We start from the raw sequence: 26,145 nt of genomic DNA, 5'->3' as shown, positions 1-26,145 counted from the left end.
GATAACCACAAAATATGAGCTGGAGTAGCATCTTCCTCAAGTTGGCTGACTCATATTTATTCACTCCGTCACACTTTAAATGTGTCTACATGCTGTGCCCTGCTTTTTCACAATCAAACCTCTGGCTTGAATTCAGCCGAGTTTCACAAGAAATGACCCACGGTTGGGAAAACATGCTTTCCCACAGCCTTACACCAACTAAACGGAATGCAAAGAACGAATGCTTTCCCATCGCAAGGCTGCCCGCCCCTCTAGTCCCCATATTTCCCACCCCCTGTGAGAAAAAAAAAAATGCTTGAGATTTTATCCTTAAAAACAGGAGGTTCGCCCACTCGTTCACCTGGGACGGCTCTTGGACGGCAGAGGCAAGCTAGAAGGTTATAGGAGCCTGGGAATGTTTAACATCAAGAAAGCAATCAGAACATAGCCCGAGCTCTGGGAATTGGACAGGAAACATGGAGAGTAACCCCTTCCTGCCTGAGAGGAAAGCGAGGAGGAAGTGATTTGGGTTATGTGATGAATTTCTACTTTAACCTGAAAGAGAGCTGTGCGGGCATTTATAGGTAAACTAGATTTTTTTTACAAATGCTAAATTTAGCCAGTGCACATGGAGACTTTTTAAGAACTTGAAAGGAACCAGTTTCACTTCTCCTCTAAGTAACACCGTTTTGGCTTCCTGAACCTGATCTCTGCTGACAGCAGTGTTCAGAAGGGTGATGTGTGAAGACCCAGGGCTCAAATGGATACAAGAAAAGCACAGAAAAAAGGTAGTGGCCTCTAACTCAACATAGACTCTGCTTCAATTTCCCCATCACTGACTTGACCCTATATGTCTTTCAGCACACTATGTAGGCTGAGGTGAAACTTAAGTGGAAATGTTCTGGCACTACACTGAGTTTAGCACAAATTGCACAAGACAGCTCAGGAAACAGGGTTTTGCTTTGTACCCTAAGAGAGAGAGAGAGAGGGAACACTTATCAGCTGGTAAAAACCTGCTGTAAGAGGCCTGTTCCTGCACTGTCCTGTGAGAAACAGCCATACACAAGCACATATACACAGGAGCTGCAACAAACAAGAATCTTCAGTGACGCTGACTGTAAAACAAACCACACTGTAAGATTCACTAGCTAAAAGCTGGGGAACAGAATCCGATTAGATTTTTCAGCAGTCGTTGTAAAGTAAATGTATATATGTATGCACAAGGCTTCTGCGTCCTGTGAGCTTTTTGTATGAGGATCGTGCGAGCACAAAGGTCAGTATCAGTGTGTTTACATGCACTTAAGTACCCAGAGTACAGCTGGCTTCCTCCAGGAAGCTGATTTCCTTAGAATGCCATGTAAACGAGAAACCTGGTTTCTGTATTTGGTGGGAGCATTAGAGGAAAATTATTTCCCAGGTAAGAGTTCACCAGGAGACCAAAGATATCTCTGTCATGCACCATGGCAGATATCATGTTCAAGTTTCTAAATGGCTTATTACATAAGAAAAAACTGCTGACAGGCAAACTAACAGTGTGTCAGTAGAGTGGCCGGATGAGAAGAGAGGTCATTACAAGTAAGGCATTACAAGCATTATGTATTCAAAATAAGTCCAACTAAAAACTAACTGAGCTGCGACAATCAAGTTTTATTTGTCACATGCCAAGGTACAATGTACAGTAAACAAAGAAAGTCTCAGCAGCAGACTGTGCAAAACTGAAAAACTAAAATACTTTTTTTTTTCGATATTCTGAAACATATTGCATATTGCATGAAATATGGGCCCAAGCCTAGTATACATGCCGTCCCATTTCCAAACTGATTTTTCAGAATTAAGTGTAGTCTTGTGCAGGATTTCCCGCAGCATTTTATAAAGCAGGTGAAACTACTAGCCTGTAATAAAGAGAAAAAAAATCAGAGCAGCAGGTCGGAATCTCAGGAAAAATCGAAAACCTTTTTAACAACTTGTAAAAGAAATTAGCTCAATAATTCACAATCAGGCACCTGTGTGCATGTCAATAAAGTGTATGTTAAGCTACTTGTAAGATTTTATGATAAAGGTAGAATTTATCCTGCAGGGACCATGAATACTGATTAATATGTCAGTCCATTCAACAACTGTCACTCTGAACCAACGTCGATCATCTGCTCATTCTTGATGGAAAGTCGGGCAAATGCCAAAATCATATGGATTCATCCTGCAGAACCATAACTTAACAAAACTCCATGCCAATCCATTTCGTACACGGTGCACATGTTGCACTATATAAGTGAAACCTCTGACCTGCTGGTGGTATTAGAGGAAAAGTCAGGGCATCGTTAAGATTCGTTCTCTGGGGACCATGAGTGTCTGAAAAATGTCACAGTAATTCATCCAATGATCGGGAGAGGGAGGGGATGGACCCAGGTGATGGACTGACCGATCACTGCTCTCCCAACAGCCGCACCACAAGCTACAAAGACTGAAGAAGTGAGTGAAGACAAACTGTGGCGCCTCCTCTGTGTAAATCAACCACTGACCGAGACAGTCAGTGTTTATGGCAAGAGAGAAATCGTTGCCGTACTTCCCCAAGTCCCATGAAGCATTGCTCTTAGTGCAGTTCTTGGAAAAGATGGGGCATTTAAAAAGTCAACACAGTAGCTGACAGCACCACCTAAATAGCGCCTACCAGAAAAAGCCAACTGGACTTAATCCCAGCCATAAATTGCATCCACTGCGTGCCCACTGTATGAAATTCCCTGTAAGACCTAACATTATGGCCGTACCCAAAGACGTCCTCGCAGCTTATAGCAGCAGAATAAAACTGGAAAATACATCCATCATGAAGAGAGGTTATTTTGGCAGTGTGCAGTGATGATAAAAGTGTGGACATGCTCAGTGCCCTGTTTATAAACTGTTTGTTAATCTATCATTTGCCACAAGAGGGATGAGATAACAATATGGTGTGGCTTACAGCCAGCGTGGCTGCCGTGGAAAGATCGAAGCGTGTCCTTGGAGTGACATTATTTATTGAAATAAATTCACTCAAGCTGAAATATGTATAGCGAATGCATTATGAACAGTGCTTCTGATGGAGCAGAGAGGGCTTTAACTCGGCGTAACATTGGCTTGCCATTTTCAACAGATGTCCCTTGTGTGACACACGGCGGGGATAATAGAGAGGAAAGGGTCTGAACGCTTTAATTTACCCCTTTCATGAATGGAGGGGATTTCCTTTTATGGCCTATTTGAATGTATAGACAATTTAGAGTCCTTCACCGAGCAGAGATTCTGATCTTAATTACTTCGTTAATTAGCTGTGATTCAGAGGGAGAAGCCTTGCCCTATCCAGAGTCCCACTGCATTGCTGAGGGGGCTCCTCAGAAGCTCTCACATCCTCGCTCTCATTTTAAAGCACCAATTCTGCACTCGTGACACTGATTTGCAAGTCCGCCTTTGCTGAAGGTGGGCTTTTTTCCTCAAATGTCAGCAAACCCCACAGAGCTCCGGCTCTCCAGCTCTACTGCCTGGGGAAACAGAGCAGATCAGACCTTTCTCTCCCCACCCCTCCTCCTCCACCCGATCCGCTGTAGACTTATATCACACGGACGCATTCCACAGATTTATGTTTATTGTTTTCCAATGAAAGACGGACGGCCGGTGCAACATCCTGCATGCTCCTCTCACTGTGTGATAAATACGGCTCCATCGCTCCAGAGTGCCTCAACGTGGCCAATCGATGGAGCATTTAGCTAATCACAGAAGGAAGTAGAGGGCAGGAAGAATAAAAAGGTTTGTCATCGGCAGTGGGCGTTGAATGAACTCGCTGGACAAATAATTACACTTTTCATTTGCTTGTAATGCTTACTCCCAACACTGCCTCGCAGGTATCACTCGTCAAGGCGGATCATGAGCTTTTTCTTGTACTTCTTCCTGATTGCACACCACCTACAGCAGTTGGTGTCTTGAACAGGCAGTGTACACCTTGGTAGGCCTTTTGGTACGCAGGCTAGCTTGAGAGAACAGCAGGATGACAGACAGAAAAGGAAAGGTAAGGTCCAGCTGAGGCAGCTGCTTGCTATTACTCCACCTCGATCCCCCCCCCTCACCCACCACCCCTGGCAGGAAATAAGCATCATTTAGTCCTGACAGGTACATGCTGAAGCATTGCTATCTCTGCTCTCAAACCAACCAAATAATGGATTACAGCAGTTTAGTATTAACCTTAAGCCTCTCGTGTCTTTGCCAAGGTTAGTCAGTTTCATACCTCTCAGAGAGTGAGCGTATACTTTCCTGAGCGGGATAAAACATGAAGTAATACTGGTGTGCCGTGTCCACGTGAGTGAATGTGTGAGAGATTTTTACCAGCGAGGAGAGTATCAGCTTGCACAAGCAAAGATATCAGAGGTACGAACGATTTCTATCTGTGTGCAGTTGCTGCTGAGACAGAAAAACAGAGCAGCAAACAAAGAGAAACCTCTCCTCAGACATGTGAGGTGCTTTTCTGGTTGTGAAAAGCAGTAATTTAGAGGTCTCTGGTGAGCTGTAGAGGGCTTAGCGTGTCCAATTGGATCTAGAGTGTAGCTGCAGACCTGCCTTAATGCACTGCCAGGTCACCATTACTGTGTGAAAATGGCAATACGAGGCCAGTGTGGCTGCTTGTAGCTCGGGGCACATAAACAATGAGGCAGTACGAGCAATAAGCTAAGAAAATCCTCTGTATACTTGGAGCCACTGCCCTGACTGTTCCTACCACTCGAGCACGTGTTCAAGACGACCAGAGGTGTAACATCTACACCTGAGTACTAGAAAACTATGTAATAATACACTTTCATTTGATAGTTGGTCAGTAGCTAATGTTAATCCAACTGTCTACCATTAAAAACAAATGTTGCTGTGGTATTCTAAGAAAGAATTAGCACTGACGACACATTGAAGGACGGTTCTGGCCCAATTTAGGAGGTAATATAATGGTCCTGTGATTAGTGAGGTCATCCCACAGTCCAGACAGCCGCAGCATACTTTCTACCTGCTCCAGAGGCGCCAGGCCAACAGTAGAGCTGAGCCGGAAACCCTTAAAGAGATAGTTTGGATTATTTGACGTGGGGTTGTGTGAGCTACTTACTGTTTTTATACTCTGTCAGTGTATTACCTGCAGTAGATTCAGATCAGGGTGCTCCCAGGTTAGAGTGTAAGCTTTATTTTGAATATGTTCACCACTTTATCTTGCTGTTGAACTCCCGTATTACTATGCACAAGCGCAACTGCGGTGCACCGTGTGCTCGTGTGGAGGAAGACGGTGGTTCAACAGTTGCAAAATTGGAAAAATGTAGTTCCAAAGTAAAGGTCTTTTTTGACGGCAGATTGATGAAAATATTCAAAATAAAGCGTACACTTTACCTGATATTGGGTTTTTTTCTGTGGGCATTTTTAAAAGTGGCTGAAACACGTTTTTGTGGATGACTGCATCCACAGCAGCTCATCACTCAGCTTCTGTGCCGGTGCTCCTGCTGCTTCTTTAAACTGGGAGCTGATCCAAATCTACTACAGGTAATACACTGACTATAGATAAGTACCTCACACAGCCCCATGTCAAATAACCCGAACTATCACTTTAACATCGACTTGAAATAGAAGTTAGAACCAAACTGCGACTATTTTCATAAATTAATTATTTGTTTTTTTCAGTTTTATTAACAAAAAATGCCAAAATCTGCTGGTTCCAGCTCCTCAGATGTGAGTATTTGATGCTTTTCTTTCTTTTATATGATAGTGAACTGAATATCTTTGGGTTCTGGACCGACAGTGGGACAAAAGAAGACGTCACCTTTGGAAACTTTAACAGGCATTTTTTACCAGAAAAAATGATTACTCGAGAAAATAGTCAGCAAATTAATCCATGATGAAAATAATTGTTGGCTGCAGCTCCAGTAGGAATTATAACCACAGCTGCATTGAACTACAGAGGAAGTTCTTCATTAAGGATTGTTAGTCGGTTCAAGAAAGCATTTTTCTTCTGTGGCTCCAAAATTGACTTAGTTAATTTAATATATCAGGAGGACCAAGGGGACCTGTGCTTTTCCTCTCACAGACTTCTGTCATATCTTTTCAAATACAGTATTTTGGTATCACTTCATTTGGAGCTCAGTGGCACTATCTCTCTCCAGAAGGAATATCAACAGACCTAGTAGTGAAGAGATTCTACATGGAGACCGTCAGCTGACAGCGCAGCATACCTTTGTAAAAACCAATTCCCTGTAAACACGTTCACCATTGTTGATTTGAGCACCATAAACCACGTACCTCTGAGAAGAGTTTAACATCCAAACCTTTCCAAATCACATCTACAGACTACAGGCAGAGACAGAGAACATGAGAGGATGAATACGACCTGGAGCTGTAACGGGCTGGGTGATCTCCACCGCCTGGATAAGTGAGTGCTCACTGTGTTTGCAGGGTATTCATTTGGAGCTCAGTGTGCTCAGGTGCTCCTGAGCATCCAACACGTGTGCCAAAATAAACTATAAATACATTAGTTCAATCCACAACCAGCACACTCCACACAGACACACCAATTAAGACTGAATAGAAATTTAACCAATCCTTGTAATTATGGAAACTGAAACACAGCTTCAGTCTATAGTGATAATAATAACACAGATAGCCTACAGCCTCACAATACTTTCAGTGGAACTATTTTATATCCAGAGAGAAACCATGGGCCAAGACAGGAGATGTAGGGACTGTGGGCCTAATATTAGCAGACAAAAATGTCCTGCTTTATCCTGTTTTCACCCTTGTCCTAAAAATCTCAAATGTATTAGTCTTTCCAGTGATATAAATCTAATGTAACATTAGTACAGCAAATGAGACTGTGTCAAGAGAGAGTTAGGGCAAAATAAAATGCCCACAAACAGACAGGAGAAAACAAGCAGTCAGCTCCGTTGTGTTGTCTGTGACAGCCCTGCAGGCCCTCGGGCTCAGGAGCCGTTTCTCCTCTACAAACAGCTCTGTTCTCAGGCCCCAGATGTCTCATTACTGTAAAACAAGCAGCGAGATGAGCGACTTACAAGCCACTGGCCCACAACGCTGCCTCCCTTTCAATTAGAAAGGATTAGCCTAGCCTGAGCGGGCCTTCCTGTGCTGCGATACGCTACCTTGCATCGCACAGGACAGCCATATGTCAGACCTAAATAAATTAAAGAGGAGCTGAAAGCCTGGTGATAGCGGAAAGGGAGTTATGGCTCCACTATGAGTGCACAACAGGCTTAATAGGAGGGGGATGCTGTAGCTTCTATAAAACTTTACACCCTATCAAAGGGCATGAGCAAAGACACAGGTATACACCTTCGCTCACTGACTTTCATAAATTAGACCTAAAGCAGCCCACAGTTCCTCAGTAGATTTAGAAGTTTTACTCAGCATGCATTAATCAAGTGATAAAGCCAAGCCAGCAAGAGACATTTCTGCAGTGTCATTCTTTGGCTAAGCCGACTGGACAGATCCCATCCCATCCCATGACATGTACTGTAGGAAGGATAGCAAGGCCCTCGCAACGCCGCCTGCATCACTCACTTTTATGGGCGTGGGGCGGTGTGGGGTTTAACAAGACGTTTTACTCGTCAAGCGAACCGACATTACATAACCATAAAACGATGAGGTCCACAAATCACTGGTTGACTTGTGACGCAGGGGCGGGCTGGGCTTGGTGTGTGGCTCACAGCCCTGCCAGCAAATCGTCTTGTGTTTGTGGGTGTGAAGTGTAAAAACAACAACACAGAATGAGATTTGTACTATAAGCTGTTTGCCCTACAGACAGATGAAAGCAGCTCATGTGCTGGAGTTTCCTTCACCCCACATGAAATTGAAAGTGCAGCTCTAGAAATCCAGCTACGCCTGCTGCCCGCCGCTCACTCGCCTGCATCATTTTCCAGGGAGTCTGTGCCATAGCTGGAGTGACTCCACTGACCAGGGGCGTCTGTGGTTGAACTGCACTAGTCCGCAGGTCCGCAGAGAAGCAGGCAGGCAGGCTCCGCTATGCCTGACACGGAGCACCCTCATAGGGGGAACGACTGAGTAATGGCAGGGTAACTTGATCCAGGGCTGGAAGGGAATGGGAGCAACCCTGACGCCTAAATCATAGCTGTGGGATGGAGAGGGAGACACACAAATGTGTTTGGAGGAAAGATAGGCAGGGAGATGAGAGGCTGAGGAGACAGTGGGTGGGAAAAGCAGAGAAATGAGCAGCGGGGGGGGGGGGTTAGACAGTATATTTGAGAAACAGCCAAATGACAGGGGATGAAAGTGAACGCCTCTCTGCTGCCTTTCATGCGCGTGCCGCACCCACCGCTGGGGTGGGAGGGACCTCAGAGGAATGACAAGGCGTGGGTTTGGGTTTCAAATTCACAAGCCTCTCAGACAGAGTAAACTCACGTAGGCCCAAAATGACTTACATTTTCCCCTATGTCTGGAGCTAATTGAGAAATTTAGGCTGGTAGACATAAATAAATGTATCCCTCTTCACATCGGCCAAATCATTTAACCAGGAATTAACCTGTCCTGCAGCTCCATAGGCTGACACAGCATCACTATCATATCTATAGCCTACATTTTATTACATCTACATGTATTGTTTCCACTCTCCCTTTTACTATGTTGGTCTCCCACAAAGCTTAATGTTGAATAGAAACCTAAATCAATGAAAGGGAAAACAAAGGGTCAAGGGAAACAAGTCTGCAAACAATTTAAATCCACAATTAGTGCATGGCATCCAATCACTCCATCCACATTTCAGTTTTGATATAGATACTGATTAATATTTAAACACATATAACACATTGATGGCTTTAAACTGCAAGGCTGGAATAAGGCGGGTAACTGCACCAGGACCCCAGAACTCCAGGAAGTGCACCACTACGGCACAATATTACTGAGATGATAAGCGAACATGGTTTTTTTTTTTCCAGTTTTAGTACGTGATCTTGAAGAGGTTCCCTTTGTCAAAATCTGGTTTTAACACCTTCACTGCAGAGTCCTAAATGACTCAACAGGTTAATGGGGTAAATGGGCCTCACACCTTATTTTTACCCTGGGCCTCCTGGAGCAGGTTAATCCAGACATGTTAAAGTGCTCTGTCTTCTACAACTACTTACAATCACAACCTTAAAAATCTTAGTATTAGTATTAGATTTATGCTTACATAAAAACATAGGGATACAACTAACAATTATCTTAATTATCAATTAATATGCTAATTATTTCATTATTTTTGGTCAAAGAATGTCATAAAGTAGGGAAAATGCTCATAACAAATTCTCAGAGCCTAAAGTATCTGATTCAGTTTATTACCATTTAGGTGAAAGAAAAGCAGCAATTATTCACAGCTGAGAGTCATTTAATTCATATTTTCCTGAAAAATGAATTAAATGTTATTATTTTTTTCAGGCTTTATTGTAGTAAGACCTTTAAAGGAATACCCGGCCGAAAAACAATTTTACCACAATTACCACTACATAGGAATTTAAAAGTACCTACACAAAAATAGAAAATAATAAGAAACCCCCGAAACTAACAGTAACAGTAACTCTCACAGCAGGGAGAACCCGCTAGGCCTCTTTTTCATGACATTGGTAGAACACCACTTCTGTTTTTTTTATTTAGCATTCATTCACAGACAAAGAGGAAGAGCCTGTTCTACATGTTGCAGTTTCTTTAAACTGGTTTGTGCAACCACAGTCTTATCTGTTGCTGGGGTTAAGGGCTTTGCTCCACGGCAGCTTCAGGGGTAATAAGGGAGGGGCAAGTGCTGCTCCCTCACTTTCCACACCCGTTATTTATAAAAGCTGAACTCCATCTAAAAATTGTCTGATGAAACTTTTTTCTTTTTTAAAGGAGACTTATGATGCATCATACATGCATCATTACAGTGAGCGAAATGACAGGTCTACAACCCAGCAGCCAGTAACAGTGACCACACAGGTCTGATGCTGCTCATGATGTTACCGCATGACGACAAATTTTTTTTTTTTTTTACACAACGGACAAAATGGTTTTGCTAGAAGTGGAACACGGCCAGGAACTATGCTAATGCTCCAAGGAGCAGCCTAATATAATGATATGCCTTCACTGCCTGAAGCCTACAAATCCCGTTAAAGTCAGTCATTAGGCTTCACATGTAATTTTCATTAACTTTTCTTGGAAACAAGAGTCAAGCAAGACCAACAATTTAGCCGAAAAAGAAATATTCACCAGACTATTACTGAACCACATCCTCCCCTTTTCCACCCACAATATGGTCTCCATTCATTATTCAGACTAGAGATGCACTTTCCTTGTTCTTCAACTCTCCACTCTTGACATCTTTGGGCAGCACTTAACAGACGGGATATGTATCAGCCGCTCATAATTCAGGTATAACTATAAAAAAAAAAAATCTTTAAATGAGAAAAGACGACTTCATTGGTTTTAATCAATTAGGCTAAATCAAGTGGAACCTTGTGTTTTTTCTACCAGAACTCACACAAGAGGATTCACTCTTTGAATGCATCACTGAATTAGCCAGAATATTAATGTTTTAAGGGGAGAGCTGTATTTAAATTCAGTTTTGTGGCACCTATACTGCACACATAATGTAGTGAAGCTGTAATTTAAAAAAGTAGGCCAAGCCTTACAGCAAGATTTAACTCAGAAAAACACATTGAGAAGCAGCTACACGGCGTCCAATCTGCAAAACAGTTCATGCAGAATGACTGGCTGAGTGTTTGGCTGTATTATCAAACCCCTCGTGTAAAATGTCAACAAGATTTGGGAACGCTCTCAGCTTTCTTTAGACTTTAGACGTGTACTTCAAAGCCTGGCAATGAGTGTGGCCTGAGTACAAGAACCTTGTGTGTGTGTGTGTGTGTGTGTGTGTGTGTGTGTGTGTGTGTGTGTGTGTGTGTGTGTGTGTGTGTAATGGTAACATGATCTTGGTTATGATTGAGCGGAAATGTTAGACAAGCATCTAAGTTTCCTCTGCCTGCTTCCACCCTCCTCATCTCGCCGCACATGAAACCACACTGGAGCTGCTCGCCAGCCAAAGTAAACGCTCCAGTCATTTGCATGGCGTGTGTTTACACTGGATGCCAGGTTTACATGCCAGCCCCTTACTCATATTCTGGTGATAAATGATATCACGCAGTGTAATTCATCTTTCATAATCATTGTATGCGATGAACCTGAAAGTGTGAGGCATTTCCCACAGTGAGCAGTAAGATAAAGGAGGCATTCAAAGTGAAACTCTGCTGTACATGTGTGTGTTAGTGTGTGTGTGGGAGGAGAGGGTGTTCCTCGCTCTGACTCATCTATAGGGCACAGAGCTGTTCTGACTCGGCAGAAAAACTTGTAGAAATGTGTAGGTTTAACAATTTTCCAAGTGAGCAGCAGGCTGCTCTGAAAGGAACAGTAGAAGTAAATAAAATTTACCAGAAGCAGAATCAAAGCTGATTCATGTATGATTAGCTTTATAAATGTTCTTGCAAATAACGGTAAATGGACTGTAGGGTCTGAAAAGACCTGCACTCATAAGACAAACAGAAGCAGCCACTTAAAGTAGAGTGGAGCATTTTCTAAAGCTGGAAGCATTTATGAGTCCGATCAATCAATTAAAAAGAAAAAGTATTTATCTATCTAGCCATGCAGAGATTTCTGGTTTTATTTGCCCAAATTATAAAATACCCACTGTCGTTTCCTCTGTAAAACATCAGAAAACAGTGGAAAATACCAATCATCTTCTTTTGTCCAATCAACAGTCAAAAGCCTTAAGCAATATATAATTTATTGCGATGCAAGCAGCAAATTCTCACATTTGAAAATCTGGAACTGTCCAATCTTTGTCAATTTTGCTTGAAAAGAGACCAATTATCAAAATGAATCTTCTTTTGACCAACAAATCAATTACTGGACTTATCATTGCAGCTCCAGTTTTCAAAGGGACTGTTTCTGCTCTAAGTTTTCCCAGTGAATACTGTTGACCACAGAACACACCATGACCAAGCAACAAGCCAAACATCCAACATGTAAAATGGGTCCCGACGCAAATGTCACAAAACTGGCAAAAAAAGTCACTAAAGTGATCAAGTCCAGATCTGTAGCCAGGATTTTACATACTGTGAGTCCTTGTCAGTGCTCCTCAGTGGACAAATTATGTATAAAACTATGATGACACTGTTTCTAAACAGGATCAAACCTAGTTCAGTTTTTCTTTAATGCATTCCTTGTTATTATCAGCTAATATCAGCCTGGTTAATTTCATGGTCAAGCTGTTCAATAATACTATCTGTACATGTTATTTCCCATATTTGAAGGTGTACATGCTGTTTTTAAAGTCTTCTCTACACTGTCAGGAATAAAAAAAAAAAAAGAGCGTTACCAACAACAGACTCTTCAGGGGGATGAGTGTCACATTCTGTTTGAATGGAAGAATGTAAAGCACAATGAGTAACAGGGAAGAGTACATCCATGTTTAAATGCTTTTCGTTTTTACAGTCAGGTAAGCTCCTTGAAGAATGAGCTACATTTATTTAAGTGATTTATTTGGTATTTCATTCCTAGATTCCTTGATTGTATTGTATATTTCATTATTTTATGTGAACTCTGTGCCCTGCAACCATGTTCCTGAATGAATAAATCATGTCGGAAGATAAATGATAATTACTCAGTTGGCCTGAAAGCAGTCAACGTTTCTTCAAAGTACTGGAAGCAGCTTATAAAATATCCATCATGTGTAAGTTTCAATCAAGCAGCCAACACGGAAGTGCCGAAAACTGCAGTTCCTCTAATGAGCACTAGAGTCAATCCCCATGACCCCTTTATGACAACTGTAGTTTTTATACAACTCTACCATTTAAATTTTATCAAGGCTTAAAGTTATGCATAATTGAGGGCGTGGCCGCTTTGATTGACACCGAAGTCTCGGCTCCACACACGCCCCACCTCTCCCCCACCTTAGGTGGAGTCAGGCACTGCCAAAATGGCGACAGCGGGGCAGCCCACTCTGAGCTTCAAAACCGCTCTCCAGAAACCTATGGGTGACATCACAGAGGCTACATCCATCTTTGTTTGCAGTTTATTGTTTTAACAGTAGAAAATTAACTCCACCCAAGCAGCTAAATGTACAAAAAATATATGGAGGACAGAGACTTAGCGTCCTAAGCTAGTAGCTGTGGCCCCCAAAAATAATCGGTTTATTCAGATTACACGTAAAAAGAAAATTATTGGTAGCTGCACATTGCAGCACTGATGCTGAGAGCACCACAAAAAAAGCTGAGCCAAAATACCTCAATATCTCAGAAGAGTGATGACAACAGTTTGTTATTGTGTTAATTAGAATTTAGTGGCACTGGCTCCTGTGATCATCAAGAGGCAGCACAGAGTAGGTATTGGCTCCGTTGTAGGAGTTTCTGTTATGAGTGTGAAAGCTGTACCACATGCTAAAAAGTGTTTGCTGATTTGTGTGGTGTGACCCACTTTACATCATCAGCACAAAATAATTTTGAGTCAGCACTTTCTCTACAGAAAAAAACAGGATTTACAGTAAAAAAAGTTCTCTCAACAGGTCTTAATAATGTTGCCTTAACATGAGTCAGACCTTTGTTTGACTGATCTGACACTGTCAAGAGTCTGACACACACAAACCAGAATTACAGAATTACATCAGGCTGAGATCAGACCCCTTGAGCAAGGCACCGAAGCCTGTCTGTGCTGGGAACCGCCCACTTCTTCATTAGCGTTAACTGGAAAAGTGAAGCCATGAATGAAAAGAAAATACTGTTTTCAGTCAACTTTCCCCACATAAAGACCTCAGGCGTGTGGGGTTTGCTGACCTTTACAGCTGCTTTTATGTGACAAAAACTGGGCTGCTGCAGATAGTGAAAATAATAAATTGTTGTATCTGGAAAGGAAAACCAGGAACACTCACTGGAACATATACCACAGCGAGGGAGACTTCCAGTTCCAGTGAGATGGCTCGGACTGGAGGGGAATTTTCTCTTTCACCTCTCCCTGAAATCCATCTTCATTTCACCACAGCTGATCATATTCCACACTTTTAACATCTTAGAGGTTCGATCCAAATCTTCACTCTGATCACTGATGAAACACCTCAGGGCCAATGAAATGTCTCAGACTGGCAGGAAAACCGCACACACAGCCTGTTGACTGAGACTACATCAGTACCCCAACGTCTACAAGCCACACGAAGTGATGTTGCACATGCTTTCCTATGAAACAGCAGGCCTGAAAAATGCACCAAGGACTTGGACCAAGACTGTAACCACTCTCCTCTCTGTGGAGAAGTGTAAGAAGTATAAAAAGAAATGCAGAAACATAAAGAGTAAAAAAAATATTATTACTGGGATTAACACAGAATTATGTTCTGTACCACAGCCTGTAGCCTGATTTTAGCCTGAGTACTCCACCATAAAGTAGTATAGGGATGCACTAATACTAATACTGATTCTGATAGCTGAGACCAGTCACAAATCAATCACATATGTACTCTAAATTCAAATATGTCTCACTATGAAAACCTAATTAGAATGATTTTTTTTATATAAAAGGTAACATTAAGCGGTAACTTTCCGATTTTTTGTTTTACTTTTCAGATAACAATTTATAGGTTTGTAAATTGCAATGTTATAACTTTGTCGTTAATATATACATAAACACACACACAATGATATAGACCATTTTCTGATATTTCAATTGAGAAATCATAGTTTGAAAAAAAAAAAAAAAACCTGATGTGAAACTTTTTGGCCAATCCAATGATTGAATTACTTGAGAAATCAAAGTACTTAATCACATGAGCGCATAAACAAAGCAAAACCCTGTAAGTCCAGCCCAGCTGAATAGTTTGAGACATGGTTTGTGATGGCCTGAGACAGTCAGAAGTAGTAAATGCAGCATGGTATTAACAGCTTCTGGCTGCATGTCTCACAGTTGACAGATTTCATCTGACATGTATCATCAATTGCCCAAACATTGGGCCAATCTGCACAAACTAAATTGTAAATTGAATTATACAAAGTGCATAACATAAGAGTCAGCCAGTACCAGCAGGGCTATGTCTTTGATTTCTGCTCTAACTAGGCAACAGCTTCTTCACTGCATTAAGCTTATGTTATCAAGTCCACAGCAACAAAACAAACTGAATTCACCTAATACTGATTCCAACCAGGTTCAAGGAAAAGGACATGTGCTTGATCCAAGCCTGCACTACACAATGAAAGTGACACACCCCCTCGTCTGAGGTTCACTTCTATACAACTTACACCTGCACAGGTGCACATCTAGCACTGCTCACGTCGAAGAGGAATTGAGGACATTAAGTTGTGCATAACGCACAAAACTATTGTCACTGTGTGTTTGCACATTTCTCATGTCTTGTTTGTGTATGTGCACAGACATTGCTGCAGGGAATCCTAGACTAATGACGTATTTGTGCGATGCACAGCTGCAGGGTTAGCCACAGGCCTGCTCTGCATTAGCCACACACACACTGTTTGACAGCTCATTCTCATTTATCTATCCGCTTCGTGTTGCGTGTGCACTTTCACTCAAACTCAGCACTTTGTGACTGCTGTTTTATGAGTTTGAAGCTGTTCGTCACACTGTAACTACAGACCAAAGCCAGAGACCTCTCCTGCTGTGTGTAAAGGCTACCGTGACAACATTGCAAACGAGCCCTTATTGGCTTCACTCTCTCGGTCTAAAAGCAGCGGGCTGGGTGGAAAAGTTGGATTAACTTTAAACATGTCTCACCTGGATCCCCAGTTATGTGGCGGGAGCGCCTTCAGACTACAGAGAGGCTCATTTTTTCGTAAATATCAGGGAAAACCGTCGATCCTCATAACTGTTTCTCTCCAGCCATTTTGAGTCAAACTGTCGACTGGATCCGGCGGGGGGCACAAATACGACCGAATTATTTATCACTTACATTTGTCAGGATATACGTACCAAAACTAATAAAATATTGTTAATTACATTTTAAATTTCTGTTTAAGTTAACAATATGTGTTTCAAACGGGTGAGGAAGTAATATCTTACAGTTGCTTATTTCGCCGTGACACCCCGTTCAGGCAGAAATGGTACGGCTCGTAAGATTCCGGGGACCTACGTAGCGCTGCTCGGTGAAAGCAGCCAATGAGAAAGGCAGCTGTGTAGTAACCTGTAGCGGTACAGCGCTGTCACTGTCAGACAGCTGAGAGGCGTCGAAAACACCTAAGCCGTTACTTTAGGACATTGTAACGATAATGTAACGTTGATGTGTAACCTCAGGATAATATAAACAAGCAACGATAGAACAAATATTCATCTAAATGAAGCAACAACGTAAAAATGAACAAATTACAAGTGAACATCCTCCATTTGAAATTTAAACTATATTAATAGAAAGTCAGGATACAGTATCTGATGCATTTTTGACCATTCTTTATTTTAATCTGTCTCTCAGTTTTTTCAAAGTGCAAACATTGCTGTTCTCTTTAAATAAAGTATAAAATATTAAAAAGTAAAAAACAAATACTCATTATGCAGGAGGAGTGGACTCTGTCGATGTTATTTTACATTATACAATTTGATTATTATCATAGAGCATTACAATATAAGCAGCTTTAATTGTTGTATCTAGCTGAAGTAGAGCTAATTTTAACTGGCTGATTAAACTATTCCTCTCCTATTACTGATGCAACTGATCATGTCATGATTGATACCTGATGCACTTAATAAGGTCATTATTGGCATTCATACCAATCCGGTGTATCAGATATATTCATCCATAATTTTAAGTATTTTTTATAGTGGTGGGTAATTTAATATCCTGTATAACCACCAAGACAGAGTCACATGGCCTGGAAAACTGGCAACTGCCCCAGACTCCATGTCAATTGGTTATAATAATATAAATAATTGTAAGCTTGTTTGGAAATTTGCACCACTAATGTTCACTATCAGCTCAGGTAGGATTTGCATACTTACTTGGATAGGTAGTCTTTATTGTCCCGAGAGAGAGGTGTTTTCAAAGCCTGCACATGTTCAATTTGCACATGGAAAGCAAACTGATACATGCAAAACACACATTGGACATATGGTCACATATACATATATACATTCATCCCCTTACATGTCTCCCCACATATACTTATATAGGCATACACATGTCCACATGCCCCCATACACATCTGCTGTTCACATAGTATTCAGTGGGGTATATTATTTAACACTCCTATACCCCTAATGGTCAAAATCTGTGTTAAAACCTAATTTAAGAGCTTATCATATATATATATATATATATATATATATATATATATATATATATGTATATATATATATATATATATATATACATAGTGTATTTTCCCAAATGAAGTTTAGTTAAACACAGACTATAACAGCATATGAGTACTATTACAATGGAGGGAAATGGGTACATATACATTGCAATAAATGTTATGGGGTAAAAAGTACAATATTTTTCATGGAAATGTAATAAAAGTCAAAGTATAAAGTAGCATGTAATTTGAATACCCAGCAAACCACAGTGCTAGTGCTTAAAACTCAAGAGATACTAACACCGCTGCAGATGTGTGCATCATGTGTGAGATGAATGAGTGTGATGATACTTGGAAATTTGAATGTGCACGTCTTGTGTCATGTATCTTGTGCTTTATGTCTCATGTATGTGAATGTACCTTAATTTCATGTTAGCATTAATAAGAGATTGTAAGCAAACCCTCATGGTGGAACGCATGAAATTGAATAAAGAGAATTATGCTGTTTGCTGTTTTTGTTTATGCTGCAGGCAGCTTTAGGAATCATATGAAAGTCCATATTAATTAATGAAATACATTATAAGGTGACTCAGCTATGACACAATTGCATACCCATAAACACACACGTTTAGACACAGATGTAAATTGACACACGCATACACACACGTCCTTTCTGCTGGTGTTTCACACCACGCTCTTGAAGCAACGAAGCATGGTGTTGTTAGTTTTGCAATTTGAGTCACCTGGGGCTACACATGTCCTGTTGTGTTAACCACTGTCACAGGCCACAGTGTATAGTTTGTGGCAGGTGGCAATGCTCTCAGCCCTTGCGTTTGTTTGTGTGCGTGTATGACAGACGGACAGAGACGGAAAAAGGTGCATTCAGTTGCATTAGGATTTCTCTGTGTCTTTTTCTGTCTCTTTGTTTCACACACACACACACTGAGAGGCACCAGCAGCGACAGAAACCTTGAGAACAAAGACGTGTGATCAGGAACTTCAGTACAGGTGTTGTCACTGCTGCTTTTCTGAAAGGCTCTGTTTCACGCTGATAGTGCTCGGCGAGTAATATCAATATTTCTCATCTCCCAAAACAGGATATGAAAGAGGGCTGCTTTTTTCTGTAACCCTTGATGAAACACTGAGGTACCACTCACTCACATTTGCGTTTCAAGACTGTAACACTTGATAAAATCTTCAGGTATCACTCTGAAACATATGTTTAAACATTTACAGTGATATTCTTCTCTTCAGTAGCATGTGTGTGGCTGTGTATTGAGCTCTGGACTATGTGAGCTGGGAGCTTTTTTATTTTAAACAACACATTGAGGTCTTGAATATAGAAAAAAAGTAGTTGTGGCATCTCTACTTTGTGATCAATACGAGGATCTTTAGCTCAGGGCCAAATAGAATTAAGAATTGCTTTAGGATAATGACAGTATCGACCAGTGCTCAGTAAAGCGTTTCAAGCTGTGGCAGGTTAATTCCCATCTATGAAGGTGTACAGGGAGCCAGTCTGAGTCAGGTTTGACGGTCAAAGTAATTCTCTCCACCATGCAACTATTTCCCCCCCTGTACCACACAGGCATTTTAAGCTACTGCAATATAATTCATGACCTATTCTTTGGAAACTGAGACATTTGAGAGTGTCTGTGCCATCACAGAAATAGAGAAATTTTGGCAAAAGCTGCGCTCTCATAGACCACAGTAGTAAAATTCAGCTACTGCAAGGTTATGCAGTAATTCATCCTCTCCATTGGCATGTGCCTACATATGTGGAAACCCAAAAGTCCTGAGGCGACTCATGGATGACACGTCATGAATTAAACGTCAATATGAGTTATCACAAGATCAGGCTACAAAGCATTAAGGCTGACACAGTAATATAACATAATAACACAATTACAGTTTAGGAAGAAAAAGGGTTAGGCAAACAATCATAGGAAAGAATTAGCTCCTTTTGCATGTTCAAACAGCTAGTTCCTCCAAGGACACACAAAATTATGGCAAAATGCAAAATAAGTGGTATAAGTTGTTGCCTCTAGTCCCTTCTCTTCTCTGTGCTGATATATTTTTTAAGCAAGGTACTTTGAGTGAGCATTCCTTCTTGCATATTCCCTCTGTGAATAAAAGTAATTTACCTTGCTCTTGTGTGAGACGTTGAGGTGTTTTGATGTTTGGAGATGAAAATGCTTTGAGATGAAATATTCATTTTTTTAGTTGGCTTAATTATGTATGTGTCCACTGTCAAGTTGAAAACTGCTGCTCCTGTGAGGGATGTTTCAAGCGTACCTTTTTGCCATTGGCGCAGAATACATTACCTCCTTATTACAGGGATTGCCTGGCGTACACTCATATGCAACCTTATGGAAATATTAAATGAAGAGGCTGCACACCTCAGTGGACACACTGAATAAGCATGAGCATCTCCTGCTCGTGACTCATAATCTGAAGGTTGGGCTGATTGTCATTTACTATGTCATCCATTGTTTTAGCTAAGACTTCTTGTCATATAGACAGAGAGTATACCTGTGCATATACCTGTACTGTTTGTTCTTAATCACCTTATTCCAACAGTGATATAATGAATAGTGCTCTGGATTATGAGCAGATGGTAGAGGTGCCTGAGGTGTAATTTGCCTGACATCGTGGAAGTCACATCTTTGTGAGTGTGTGTGTGTGTGTGTGTGTGTGTGTGTGTGGCCTTGGTCATGTTGTGAATCAGTAGGGGGCATTTTCAAAAGGGTCAAAGGATTAGGTCAACCAGTATGGGAAATTCTCAAAATGAGAGTAAGATGAAAACACTGAAACCACACCACATAAAGCTACAACTATCAGCCAATTTATCTTAGCTTAGCTCAGAGACTGGACACAGGGGAAACTCTTCTGCTGTTTTTTACTTCCTGTTTTTGTACTGATGACATAAACAAGATATGCCATGCCAGTTAGTGAGCTGTCCAGCCTCCATTAGCATTAAAACTGAAAGCAGGGGGAACAGCTAGTCTGGCTTTGTCCACTCTGCTATAGCTCCCTAATTAACAAGTTGTGTCTCATTTTTATAATGCATACGCAGAGAAATGACTATCCTTGAGTCAGGTTAGAGACCTAACCTCCAGCCACAGAAATGCTCGACAACTCACAGAACCATTTTTCTTTAAGCTAGCTGCTAGACACAATTCCTACCAAAATCACAAGCTCTCATTTTGACATTTGTTTGTCTAGGGATTTTAAAAGAACAAAGACAAGTGTGTTAATTAGTGAGCTTTGGAAGTGCTAGTCGGCTGGTTTGCTCTGTTTCCAGTATTTATGCTTAGCTAGGCTAAACACATCCTGACTCCAGCTCCATATTTAAAGGAAGGAGTTTGACAATTTTGGGAAATACATTTTGCTTATTTGCTTATGTCTTGTGACTTTCTGGACTTTCTGCTGGTTGTCTGGAAACCTCCAAGACTCCAGGAAGCTAATGCTCTCCCCCCTTAAAACTAAGCTAATCAATTCCTGGCACTAGCCTCATTTACAGTTAAGATATGAGAATGTTATCAATTTTCTTATCTAAGACTAAGAAAGCAAATAAAATCTCCCAAAATGTCGAAAGCTTCCTTTAAACAACTAATCCCACGATACAAAGGAGAAAGCTGACTCAAATATCTGCAAACTGAAAGAAGGTATGACACTTTTTCTTGATGTTGGATTTTCTGGCTGTGTTTAGCGTGTGTGTGTGTGTATCCCAGCATCTGTGCACTTGCTATTTGTATGTAAGGTTTCCAAAGGCTTGACCTCAATGGCTTTGTTGCTCTGTGGACCTCTCCTCCCTTCCAAGCCATGAAGTCAAGGCCCTCTCGCACTCTCCAAGTTGTAAAACATGAAAATGAAACACTAGTCTATCTCACTTTCGGTTTTGTCCAGATGTCACATTGTGTTTTGATGCGTGATGCTCGCCACATGTTTCCAATAGGAACTTTTGGTGCATGCTTGGCTTACACTTTTGGGGTGAATACTCAAGAGGTGGTCAGGAACAGTTAGGTTACAATACACGTGTACATATCTGCGAATGGCAAGAATGCCCAAACGTAAGCATACATTATACCTGCCACGTTAATCATACCTAGTGATTTAGTAAAGTAAACTAAGATGCACACTTAGTGAGATTTATGCCATATAATACACATAATACTATCTTTTTAAATACTGCCAGGAAAAGCTTTAGAAGAGTTCAGTGTTTAACCAAATCTTGTAAATGCATCACTGATCATTTCCATAATATAAATACAACAATCCCACTTGATTTTTTTTGTAAAAACCTTTCCACATCAGATTACTGAATCTGCTCACTACTGAGCGAGTCCCCCGCTTCCTGAACACTTCATTACAAACACTAAATGAGGACTATCTCTGTACATGTTTATTTCCAAAGCCTTACTGGCTGCTTTGTTATTATTGCAGTCATTTCCCGTGCTGGAATTTCATTTTGGGGCTCCCTTTCCGCTCCTAAAACTTACTAGTGGCCCGTCACCCTTTCAGCACCTCTCATTGGCTCTTGTAAAGGTGTGGGTGGCCATGGTTGGACCCTGAAGTGGCCACATGGACGCTGAGCTGTGAAATTACATTAAGCCGCCAGCCTGAGGCCCATGGCAATCCTCCCTTAATGAAAACTGTTTCACAGCGCTAGCTGCTCGGAGCGCCGGAGACAATCTGTTTGACAACTAGGGCTTAATATGGAGAGGTTGAGTAAAGGGACACCATAGTAATTGGCTGGCATTTCGGATGTTCATTTATAGTGCTCCGTCGCTATTCATGTGCAGAGAAAAATGTTCTGATGTTCTGTGAGTGTGTGTGGGAAAAGAGTAGGTGTGTGGTATTCATATTCATCCAGTGAAAATAGCAGTGGCCTATCACAGACTGAAACATAAGCACATACACAAACATATACCACCCACACACTATTCACTCATCGCGCCTCACCATTGTACCTATATAACCACGCAGTTTCAGATGTATTTCCTTGTAATGGAAATGAGATAGATTTGTATCTTCACTCAGGAGAAGGGCAACATATTAATTAAATTCATCTATGAAAAGTGAGCTAAATAAAAACATCTCTGCTATTAGTTTAAAAAAATGTATTCACCTTTCTCCCTTCACCCTATAAAAGTATTGAAAAATGAAATTACACTTAGAACTACACTTCTCTATACTTGTAATATCGTCACCTTCCTAAAATAATGGCCTAAGTCATGTTTTGACAAAAATGTTTTTTTTGCCTAAATCACCCCCTCATGATGCTGGCCACCTCTGGTAAAATCGCCTGAATCCTCAGTTGAGGGGAACATGCAATTCTACCCCCGGTTGTATAATGGCCTATGTCAAAAGTGTGACTCTTTTGTTGAGTTTTTTGTGTTTCCTGAAAAACCTGAAAAAATGACTTAGGCCATTATTTTAAGAGGGTGTCGATATGTAATATATGTGGTGTGTAATAGTCAAAGGGGTCGCCTGTGATGACTAGCCTACTGAGAATTCTCACCAACTCCGTGGTTACACCCTACAGAGCTTTTTAACTTCACTTAGTTTTATCATTCGGACCCACAAACTGCTTTTGTCAACCCCAATTTCCAGCGGCAGCAGTCAGCTGTTTTCAGCATAGAAGCTCTGATAAAACCTGTACATACCTGCCCAACGACAAACAGCAGACAGACAAAGCTAGCAATTAGCTAGATAACAGAGTGGAGCATTTAGCAGCTAAGGAACAGCTCAGGAGTTGGTGGAGGCCAAAACTGAGTTAAAGGAAAGTGAATATTTGACTTGCATTCACCAAATGGTGGAAAACCCGACTATGGGGCTATTTGTAAGTTTTCTGTGCAGCCAAATGCAGTTTCTTGCTGGGAGCAAGTGGTGGCGACAAGAACTTCAGCCATTGTTGTTTTTATAATGCGGGAGGTTATAATACGACCTCGACTTCATTTTTTTCAGCCCTGAAGGTTGCAGCTTGCTCTACCCCAAGGTGAGCACAAAAAATGGAAAAGTTAATGCAGCTTCTGAGAGACAAACAACTCACAGCATGCTGTGAAAAGTTTTGATTTCTTAGTTTAATTGAACTGTTCAGAGTGACGTCCTTTTGTAATGTCTTCAACACCTACATGAAATTCCATTTAACTCCACCTCAGAGTCAGATGTCTCAAAACCTGAGCACATAAAACACAAACTATCTGCATGGGTAGATCTCACTTATTACCCTTTAACAATACAGACATGAGTAAAAGCAACCTCCGCGTCTTATTTCAATTCCTCACAGACAAGGATTAAGCACACTCTTTCAAGATAGAGACTGAAAAATATATCTTTGTCACATCACCTGACTAATGACATCATCTTGTCACTGCAGTACACCTCAGTTCACACGTGTTATTTCACCACAGACTGGTTTCAACTGTGAGAGAAGATGCCTCCAAAAATAATGCCTTGATGGACTGAGTTTGACAAACCTTGCAGAGCACACAAACGCTGTTCCAGCCACAAGGACAAATGAACAGTAAAATGCAACAGGCGCTCCAATAAATACAGTATAAATTTAAACTGGGCTTTCCAGAGGATGGCTGTCTCCCTTTGACAGTCACAAGTGAGGGGAGAAGACTGGGGCTAGCCTGACCCGAGCACTGAGGCTGTGTGGGTGTATTCATTTCTATGTGCATGCATTTGTGGAGGATAAGTCCTCACACAAGTCTCCTCAGCCAAAACAAGTATATATCTTGGCCAGCAGTGTAGACAGGCAACGTTACGTTCACCCACAGGTCAGGAGCTCTCAGCCCTGTGGCCACCCACCCCTGTGGAATCATGGGAGCGGAGGAGTTTATGTTTGTTTGTGTAACTCTGAGCCTCAGAAGGGGGCTTCTTTTTCTTCTACTTCTTCTTGCATTTCAAATCCTTATTGAGTGTTATTATCTAATCCTGAGTTTTGAGTCATCAAATGAAAAAAGAAAGGGAGTAAGAAAATAAAATAAAGGAAATGCTTATTTCTCAGTGCCCAAAATTAAAGATCTGTTTACTTGTCCTATTCAGCCATTGAAAACAGATATAACAAAATAACACTGATGTTGTCATTGTGGGTATCTTGGATTGGGCTTGAGACATTTAATGGTCGTCAGGGTCGCACAATTGTAATGCCAGAGAAAGCCTATGTTTGAGAGACACGGATGTTTACTAGGGAGATTCTAAGGCCTGCTGGGTCTGTGTGCCAGCTGAAGTTATGTAATTGCATGTGCCCGTCAAACACATAAACGTTGTAGTACGTCTGGTAATTACAGCGGTGGAGGAAGGATTTAGATCCTTCATTCAAGTAAAAGCCCTGCATCTAAAATGTTACAGTATGCAAATAGTTTTAGAAAAAATTTCTCAAAAGTAAAAGTATAAGTACTTAATGCAGAAAAACAGACCATGTGACTGTTACACAATTATATCATTATGCTTATTAGATCATTTCATTAGATTATTCTTACTGATGCATTAATGTGTAAACAGCATTTGTGATTATAGTCGAGATTATAGTTGTTATTTAGAGGAGTAGAAAAATACAATATTTCTATCTGAATTAAGCAGCATGAAATGAAATGGTAAAGCACGGATACGGTAAAAAGCACCTCAAAGTTGTACTTATGTACATTACTTGAATAAATGTAATGCTACATTTGACCACTAAATGCTCATGCCTTTTAATCTCCATGCCTAGAGTTTGTAATTCAGGCTTTCTGCTAAAAACTTTGAGACAGATAACAGTTGAAGTTTACAATCTGTGGCGTGCCCCTTTAATAAAGGAAGAATATTAAAATAGTTAGTGACGTCTGACCGGTGTTTTGGTTCTGTCCTGCTCACCTTTCCCCCTGACTAATATGTTTGGGGTGTGGCTCACTGACCAGCATGTCAGCTACTTCCTGTCTCAAGAAAAAAATCCATAGAGACGGAAGTGAGTTGAGAATACTCCGGCTTGGTTGAGAGGAAAACCAAGAGATTGACATCTAGTCCTCAAAACATTGTATTGTTGGCTTTCAGACTCTGACAGCAAGCATTCAACTACTGTGAATACCTCAGCTGATATTTGTTTTAGGATTTTCCTCTAAGGAGCCAACTTGACCCAAAGAGAGAGACAGGAGAAAATTCTCAGGCGTGCAACAGGATCTGTTTATTTGCCACAAGCCAGATTGTTAAAAGAAGCAGATTTTAAATCAAAAACTGCTTTTCCCCTTCAAACTCTACACACTCTCACGGCTTTTCTGTGCCCTGTGTGTGTGTGCTTCACTTCTGGGCTGAAATTGATCTTTTCTCTTCTCACAGTATCAGTTGCATCGTAGGCTCCACCTGAGCACTTTTACAGTGCGTGTGTAGGTGTGTGTGTGTGTGTGTGTCTTTTAGCTGGATAACAGCCTTGACTACAGCTGAGCAGAATGCAATGGTGGTGATGGTGTTGTGTGGGGGGTTGGTGGTCTGTGGAGAGGGGAGGAGGAGGAGGACCTCACATTTAGCTGCCGTCTCTTGGGAGAGATTAGGCAGTTTAGTCTTTGCTGTGTCTCTCTCTATCAATGCCACTGCCCCCTGTTTCTCCTCTCTGTTTGGAGCAGGGAGGGTGTACCTTTTCTGTCGACCTCCTTTAGTACTTTCTGTTCCTCTCTTCTACTCTCGTTTCCTCTCTTCCCCTGCTTGCTCGTTTTCTTTCCATCCATCCTGCCTGCTTCAGACACTCTGAGCTCTTGTGCATTCCCCCAGACAGTTTCTATTTTACACCCTCTCGCCTTCTCCCTTTTTCACTCCTCTGACCTGATAGAAATTCAGCTGATTCTCTTAGCTGACAGCGCAGATGGCTGGGTGTATGGGACAGAGCAGCCCCCCC

General features: G+C 41.3%; 1 protein-coding gene across 2 annotated transcripts in view; it reads right to left on the bottom strand.

Annotated features, from left to right (window-relative positions):
* Positions 1–15,881, bottom strand: part of znf438 (zinc finger protein 438) — a 48,696-nt gene extending 32,815 nt beyond the window's left edge. For both annotated transcript variants that reach the window (XM_023409009.2, XM_023409008.2), the window contains exon 1: positions 15,760–15,881. The gene's annotated coding sequence lies outside the window, so the exon portion shown is untranslated. The remainder of the gene's footprint in view (positions 1–15,759) is intronic.
* Between the last annotated feature and the right edge of the window lie 10,264 nt (positions 15,882–26,145).

The sequence above is a fragment of the Seriola lalandi genome, unplaced genomic scaffold (genome assembly GCF_002814215.2).
Source record: "Seriola lalandi dorsalis isolate HSWRI2012SDOR001 ecotype SW California unplaced genomic scaffold, Sedor1 jcf7180002054378, whole genome shotgun sequence".
NCBI classification, from domain to species: Eukaryota; Metazoa; Chordata; class Actinopteri; order Carangiformes; family Carangidae; genus Seriola; species Seriola lalandi.
Note: the sequence above shows the minus strand (reverse complement) of the source record. Positions and strands in the feature narration are given on the sequence as shown.